Below are 8,532 nucleotides of genomic sequence, written 5' to 3' on the forward strand. Positions count from 1 at the left end.
ATTGCTGTGTCATACTATGTCTTTGCGTCAATAATAATAATAATATAATGGATACATAGTCTCTTTGAGTCTCCTTGTGGAGATAAAAAATAGAATATAGGGTATTAATAATAATAATAATAATAATAATAATAATAATTTCTAATAATGGATACATAGCCGCTTTGAGTCTCCTTGTGGAGAGAAAAAGTAGGGTATTAATTATTATTATTATTATTATTATTATTATTTCTAATAATGGATATATAGCTGCTTTGAGTCTCCTCATGGAGAGAAAAAGTAGGGTATAAATAATAATAATAATAATAATAATAATAATAATAATAAACATTCTAATAATGGATACATAGCCGCTTTGAGTTGTCTTGTGGAGAGAAAAAGTAGGGTATTAATTAATATTATTATTATTTCTAATAATGGATACATAGCTGCTTTGAGTCTCCTCATGGAGAGAAAAAGTAGAGTATAAATAATAATAATAATAATAATAATAATAATAATAATAATAATAATAATAATTTCTAATAATGGATACATAGCCACTTTGAGTCTCCTTGTGGAGAGAAAAAGTAGGGTATAAATGATGATGATGATGATTATTATTATTATAAATTCTAATAATGGATACATAGTCGCTTTGAGTCTCCTTGTGGAGAGAAAAAGTAGGGTATAAATGATAATAATAATAATTATTATTATTATTATAAATTCTAATAATGGATACATAGCTGCTTTGAGTCTCTTTGTGGAGAGGAAAAAACGGGGTATAATAATCAGAATAGCAATAATAATAATAATAATAATAAAATTTAATAATTGATACATAGTTGCTTTGAGTCTCTGTGGAGTAGATAAAACAGGGTATAAATAAACATAATAGTAGTAGTAGTAGTAACAATAATAATAATAATAATAGATATATAGCCACTTTGAGTCTTCTTGTGGAGAGAAAAAGCGGGGTATAAATAAACATAATAGTAGTAACAATAATAATAATAATAATAATAATAATAATAATAATAATAATAATAGATATATAGCCACTTTGAGTCTCCTTGTGGAAAGAAAAAGCGGGGTATAAATAAACATAATAGTAATAATAATAATAATAATAATAATAATAATAATAATAACAGATAGCCACTTTGAGTCTCCTTGTGGAGAGAAAAAGTGGGGTATAAATAAACATAAACATAATAATAATAATATTTCCTATGCAAGTGTGTTGGAAATGAATGACTGACACATTAGGAAGACTCCAGTTGAGTGATCCATTAACATCAAGGCGACATCAGCTTCCAAAGTTTTGCACTGCTGGTGCATCTGCACTGCAGGATGGATGCAGTTGGACACCGCTTTAAGTACAATTCTCACGAGTCTATTGCTCTGTGCGATGGCAGTGTCAAAGTGCGTTTGTTCTGCAGTGTAGACAGGCAGTGTGTCTGGTGGAAATCCAAGCACAATCCTGCAAGCCATGGTGCCTTACCTGCCTTTCCCCCTTGGCTCTCCTCCTCTTCACTGCATCCAAGGCCAACAGGAAGACAAGCCAGAAAGAGAATTTCCCGATTCGATCCCGCTTTGTTTGTTTGTTTGTTTATCCAAGTGCGGACTATTAAAAGACAGGCAAAAAAAGGGATCCGGACCCAAACCAGCGCCTTTTGCTCTTGCTGGGCGATGCCTCTTGGAAAGAGCAAAGGAGCAACAGGCGCCAAAAACAAAACCAGAAAAAAATAGCCTTGTTATTACACCGGATCTTCAAATAGGCGGCGAAGAGCTCGATATAATCCCCAGAAAAAGGAGTTTTGCGCTTTTTCCAGCCAATTTGCGGCTCTGCAGAAACTGGGCGCCCTCTAGTGGAGGAATGCGGAAGAGGCCAAATCAATGCAGTGTGGCAGCTCTCTAACTACCAGGGCTCTATCTATCTATTTAGCTATCTACCTACCTACCTACCTATTTAGCTATCTACCTACCTACCTACCTATCTATTTAGCTATCTATCTATCTTTCTATCTATTTAGCTATCGGGCTATCTAGCTATCTATCTATCTACCTACCTACCTATCTATTTAGCTATCTAGCTATCTACCTACCTATCTATTTAGCTATCTAGCTATCTATCTACCTACCTATTTAGCTATCTACCTACCTACCTAGCTAGCTATCTACCTACCTATTTAGCTATCTAGCTACCTACCTATCATTTATCTATCTATTTAGCTATCTACCTACCTACCTATTTAGCTATCTACCTACCTACCTAGCTATCTACCTATTTAGCTATCTAGCTACCTATCTATCTATTTATCTATCTATTTAGCTATCTAGCTATCTACCTACCTATCTATTTAGCTATCTAGCTATCTACCTACCTACCTATTTAGCTATCTACCTACCTACCTACCTAGCTATCTACCTACCTATTTAGCTATCTAGCTACCTACCTATCTATCTATTTATCTATCTATTTAGCTATCTACCTACCTATCTATTTAGCTATCTATCTACCTACCTACCTATTTAGCTATCTACCTACCTACCTACCTAGCTATCTACCTACCTATTTAGCAATCTATAATAATAATAATAATAAAACTTTATTTATACCCCGCCACCATCTCCCCAATGGGGACTCGGGGCGGCTTACATGGGGCCATGCCCAGGAAAAATACAATATAACACAATATAAAAACAACATATCATAATACAATTACAACAATACAATAAAGAATCATATACAGTACAACACAAAATCCAAAGAGCAGTATAACAGGGCAGGCCGCACTGACACTCAGTTAAAACTCGGGGTGAGAAAAGGATAAGAAAAAGGATAAGAATAAAACCACAGGGAACTAGGAAAAGATAGCAGACAGTCTAGAGGATAAATAATGGGGGCGTAACAAAAGCATGTAACAGTTACTCTCCGAAAGCACATCGGAAGAGCCATGTTTTTAGATCTTTCCTAAAGTCTGAAAGAGTGGGGGCTTGCCTGATTTCAATGGGCAATGAGTTCCATAAACGGGGGGCCACAGCAGAAAAGGCCCTCTCCCTAGTTCCTACAAGGCGGGTCTGGGATAAAGGCAGTGGCGACAGGAGGGCCTCCCCTGACGATCGCAGAGATCGGGCAGGTTTATGGTAGGAGATACGGTCACGAAGGTAGGTGGGTCCCAAACCGTTTAGGGCTTTATATATGATGGTCTGCACCTTGAATTGAGATCGGAAAATGAACGGAAGCCAGTGGAGCTCCTTAAACAGGGGAGTAGATCTCTCCCTGTAATTCGCCCCAGTTATTAATCTGGCAGCCGAGCGTTGGACCAGTTGTAATTTCCGAGCCGTCTTCAAGGGAAGCCCCACGTAGAGCGCATTACAGTAGTCCAGTCTAGAGGTAACTAGGGCATGGACCACCGTGGTCAAGTCAGACTTCACGAGGTATGGTCGCAGTTGGCGCACAAGTTTGAGTTGTGCGAAAGCCCTCCCGGCCACCGCCGACACCTGCGCTTCAAGCGTCAACGCTGAATCCAGGAGGACCCCCAAACTGCGGACCTGTGATTTCAGGGGGAGTGCAACCCCGTCCAGCACAGGTTGCCACCCAATACCCCGATCTGACGAGCGACTGACCAGGAGGGCCTCTGTCTTGTCAGGATTGATCCTCAGCTTGTTCCTCCTCATCCAGTCCGCCACAGCGGCCAGGCACTGGTTCAGCATCCGAGGGGCTTCCTTGCAGTCAGATGGGAACGAGTAGTGGATTTGTGTGTCATCTGCGTAGAGATGGCAACACCCTCCAAAACTCCGGATGACCTCTCCCAGTGGTTTCATGTAGATGTTAAATAGCATGGGGGATAGAATAGACCCTTGCGGGACCCCACAGGTCAATGGCCAGGGGTCCGAGCAGGAGTCCCCCAGCTTCACCATCTGGGAACGGCCCTCCAGGAAGGACTGGAGCCACAGCAGAACTGTGCCACCGAGTCCCATCCCGGCGAGCCTCCCCAGAAGGATACCATGGTCGATGGTATCGAAAGCCGCTGAGATGTCCAAGAGAACCAGCAGGGTCACACTCCCCCTGTCCAGCTCCCTGCGGAGGTCATCCACCAGGGCGACCAAAGCCGTCTCGGTGCTGTGCCCAGGCCTGAAGCCAGACTGCGAGCGGTCCAGAAAATCGGTGTCATCGAGGAACTCCTGGAGCTGCGTAGCAACCACCCGCTCCAGAACCTTGCCCAGAAATGGGAGGTTGGAAATTGGCCTGTAGTTGTTACATACAGATGGGTCTAACGAGGTCTTTTTTAATAATGGTTTTACTACCGCCTGCTTAAAGCAGGATGGAACTGACCCTTGAACCAGGGAGGCATTTATAATAGCCACAAACCAATCCAACAACCCATCCTTGGCCAGCTTCACCAGCCAAGAAGGACAAGGATCCAGAGCGCAGGTGGTCGCCCTCACAGACCCAAGAATCCCCTCAACATCATCAGGAAGAACAAGCCGGAAAGAATCCCATAAGATCGCACAGACAGGTACCTCGGTTACCTCCGCTGGGACCACAGTTAAGCTGGAGTCCAACTCACGGCGTATCTGAGCAACTTTGCCTGCAAAATGGTGCGCGAAATCGCTGCACCGAGTTGCCAAGTCATCAGGAAACCCCTGGGCCTCAGGAGGCCGCAGGAGCTCCCCAACAACTCGGAACAACTCCGATGGCCTGTTGGCTGCAGACGCTATGCGGGCAGTCGTGAAATCTTTCCTGGCTGCTCGCAGAGCCACGGAGTAAGCCTTAATAGCGGCTTTAGCCCGTGCTTGGTCGGACACGTCCTGAGATTTCCTCCAGATGCACTCTAGCCCCCTCCTCCTACGTTTCATCACAGCCAGCTCCTCGGTGAACCAAGGAGTCGACGCGATTCTACGCAGTGAGAGGGGACGTTCGGGAGCGATCGTGTCCAATGCCCTTGATAGCTCACTGTTATAGCGATCAGCCAGGACATCGACAGGATCGCCAGTCTCCAGGACAGGAAGATCCCCAAGAGACCTCAGAAGTCCATCCGGATCCATCAGTCTCCTGGGGCGGACCATCTTAATGGGTCCACCACCCCTGCGGAGGTTAGAAGGCACGGCGATACTTAAACAGATCAGATGATGGTCAGACCATGACAATGGAAGAATGTTTTGCTCTTCCACTCTGACTGTCCCACCGTCCACAATAAAAACAAGGTCCAAGGTGTGTCCTGCCTGATGTGTGGGCCCAGATATAACTTGAGACAGCCCCATGGTTGTCATGGCAACCATGAAATCCTGAGCTGCTCCTGTCAATGTGGTCTCAGCATGAATGTTAAAGTCTCCCAAAACTATCAGTTGTTGGGAGACAAGGGCCACATTGGAGACCACTTCTGCTAGCTCGGACAGAGAGACTGCTGGGTCGCGGGGTGGACGGTACACCAACAGAATCCCCAAGCTGTCTCGGGCTCCCACCCTCAGGAAAACACACTCGAACCTCGGGGATTGCGGAACGGCGCATCTGATCAGGGCGATGGACTGCCGAAAGATCACCGCAACTCCTCCTCCCCGCCCCCCAACCCTGGCCTGTTGATGCACCCCGAAACCTGGAGGACACAGCTGGGTAAGATTCACACCTCCCAGCTCATCCAGCCACGTCTCGGTGATGCATGCCAGATCCGCCTCCTCATCCAGGATCAAATCCTGGATGACAGCTGTTTTACCATTGACGGATCTGGCGTTTAGAAGCAGGACCTTAAGGTTGGGGGGTCTGTCCTGAAGACTACCACACCTAAACCTCTCCAGGGTCGCAAAAACTCTGTTGCGCTTCTCCCTGGGTTGATAGTGACCGTGCTTTCTCCTCCCCCATATCACCTCAATGGGGCCACCTCCATGAGAGCCCTCTTCCCCCTGATGGAAGAACTGGGTGGAGTTGCCAATTACCGGGACTAGTCAGCTGTCCTGGAAAGGAAAGCCTCCAAAGGTACTTGTTTTTTTAAAAAAGGAGCTTCTCTCCACTGATGGGAGAGAGGGGACAGTTGATTTGGCATCATCATGAATAGGAAGGTGACTAAGCAAGAGTGGGGTCTTGTTGTGGGCCTGGGAGGTAGAACAAGTCTGACTTAGAGTTGGGGAATCTTGAATATCAATGCTCAGCCCGATGTCGAGGGGGCGAATCAGTGGGTCTACTAGAACCCTCCTGAGAGTGATGCCCCATTGTTGCAGTTTGGGCCCACACAAAAACAATTTTTCCCTTAATATTTTATCTTCCAAGCCAATGATAAGAGATAAGGAGCGGTTCCAGGATTGATACTCTCTACAAAGCCAGTCGATAGTCTTGATCTTTACCTCCGACCAGCTTATGGATAAAATTTGTGCAAGGGATATCTGGACTGCTCGCTTAGAAGTCCACCTGCCTCTGTTCAATAATGAGTCTGAAACTTCCACTGCAACCTTATTTGTTTGTAAAAGATGCTGAGAATTGCAGGAAGTATCCAAAGATTGTCCGACCAATTCAGAGGGCAGCTCATTGTTCGACTTCTGCAGGACATTGTTGATTTCCTTCCCATCCACCCTCCCCAGACCCACTCCCCCAGATAAAAACCCACCCTCCTCTCCAGTCACTCCAAGGCCTGATCCGACGACTACCTTCTGCTCCTTGAGCTTAATTCCTCCCTGGCCTTCCGGAGTGCTTAATTCCTCATTCAAGTTAATAAGCCTGGTTGGTATAGTTGTTATAGTGTCTGTAGGAGAAGGATATTTCACAATCAGGGAAATTCCTTTGAAGAGATGGTCAAGTTTCGCGTTCAGTATTTCCAGCTGCTGCAAGACAGTACCGAACGATTTTCCCAACAGATCACATAAGTGCGAGAGTTCATTGTTGCCCGGAGTTTCCTTCCAACTCATTTCTTATTACCTTCTCAAAAAAAAAAAAATACCTTCCTATAGTATACCACTCTAATCTTTCAAAATTAGCACCTCAATCCTGTTGTCTCTTTCTGTCAAAGCTTTCACTCAACAGTACATACACCAACATACACAAACCATCAATTCACATTCTAAACCATCAATTACCAATCAGTAAACTCACGGTACTCTCAAATCCTATGTGAATACTTCCTATGACATTAATACCAGGTTAAGAACCCGCTACCTATCACGGTCAATACTGTTTCCCTGAGTAAAGATAAAAACTTTCTCACTCCCGACTCTGTATAACACACATACACAAACACACACACACAAAGGAGGGGAAAAAAAAAGAAGAAGAGTCCAGAAGCAGGAGTTTTTAAGGGCTTCCTCCACTCTCTTCCTTTCCTCCTTACTCCAGAGTAGCAGGGCCAGAGGTGGGTCAGCAGGACTCCCTTCTCCTGTGCTGGCAGGCAGTAGATGGAAACAGCCTAGCTACCTACCTATCTATCTATTTATCTATCTATTTAGCTATCTACCTACCTACCTACCTATTTAGCTATCTAGCTATCTACCTACCTACCTATCTATCTACAGTAGAGTCTCACTTATCCAATGTTCTGGATTATCCAACGCATTTCTGTAGTCAATGTTTTCAATATATCATGATATTTTGGTGCTAAATTCGTAAATACAGTAATTACTACGTAGCATTACTGCGTATTGAACTACTTTTTCTGTCAAATTTGTTGTATAACATGATGTTTTGGTGCTTAATTTGTAAAATCATAACCTAATTTGATGTTTAATAGGCTTTTCCTTATTCCCTCCTTATTATCCAAGATATTCGCTTATTCAACGTTCTGCCAGCCCGTTCATGTTGGATAAGTGAGACTCTACTGTATCTATTTACTTAATTCTTACTTATTTACTTACTTACTTAATACATTTATATCCCATCCTTCTCACCCCGAAGGGAAGGGACTCAGAGCGGCTTACAAATTATATGTACAGAACCTTGGATAAGTGAATATCTTGGATAATAAGGAGGGATTAAGGATAATTAAGGATAATAAGGAGGGATTAGTCTGTCCATATTTTTGATTTCCATTAACTTGATTAACCATTGGTCTACATCCGGTATTTCCTCCTGTCTCCAATACTTCGCATACGTAATCCTTGCTGCCTAGTTCTTATATCCTCCTTGATGTGTTTGGCTGAGAATTACTATCCAGGCAGCAACCATCAATCAAATGCATGCCTTGATAAGACCTGGAATTGATTCCAGCCAAGGGGACAAACAACATTCTAATAAAAGAGATACAGTGCTTCTTACAGCGTTTTTTCATGCTGCTCTTTACAGATGCATCCCATTTCAGCAAGCCTCCCAAATGTTCACTATGGCCTGTGAAGAGTTATTTGGAAGGTCAACCTGACCTCTTACAAATAGTAGGGAAATTGACCCCTTTCAAACATCTATACTAAAACCACCAAAGTGCTGGTCATGACAGAACTGTCTCATAATATACACAACTCCTTTGAAAGCTGAAGTTCCAAACAATTCAGAAATCCAGCTTTTGGAGCAGTTGAGAAATTGTTAAGTGCCAACATCAATGTCATGTGTTACAAGACACGAGACATATA

At 43.6% G+C, this 8,532-nt stretch overlaps 1 protein-coding gene across 3 annotated transcripts in view; it reads right to left on the reverse strand.

The window, feature by feature from the left end:
- Positions 1-1,996, reverse strand: part of adamtsl3 (ADAMTS like 3) — a 175,000-nt gene extending 173,004 nt beyond the window's left edge. For 2 of the 3 annotated variants that reach the window (XR_010000987.1, XM_062963562.1), the window contains exon 1: positions 1,487-1,996. The gene's annotated coding sequence lies outside the window, so the exon portion shown is untranslated. The remainder of the gene's footprint in view (positions 1-1,486) is intronic. The other variant, XM_062963560.1, reaches the window with a different exon arrangement.
- Positions 1,997-8,532: the final 6,536 nt, after the last annotated feature.

Source organism: Anolis carolinensis, unplaced genomic scaffold (assembly GCF_035594765.1).
Source record: "Anolis carolinensis isolate JA03-04 unplaced genomic scaffold, rAnoCar3.1.pri scaffold_11, whole genome shotgun sequence".
Lineage (NCBI taxonomy): Eukaryota > Metazoa > Chordata > Lepidosauria > Squamata > Dactyloidae > Anolis > Anolis carolinensis.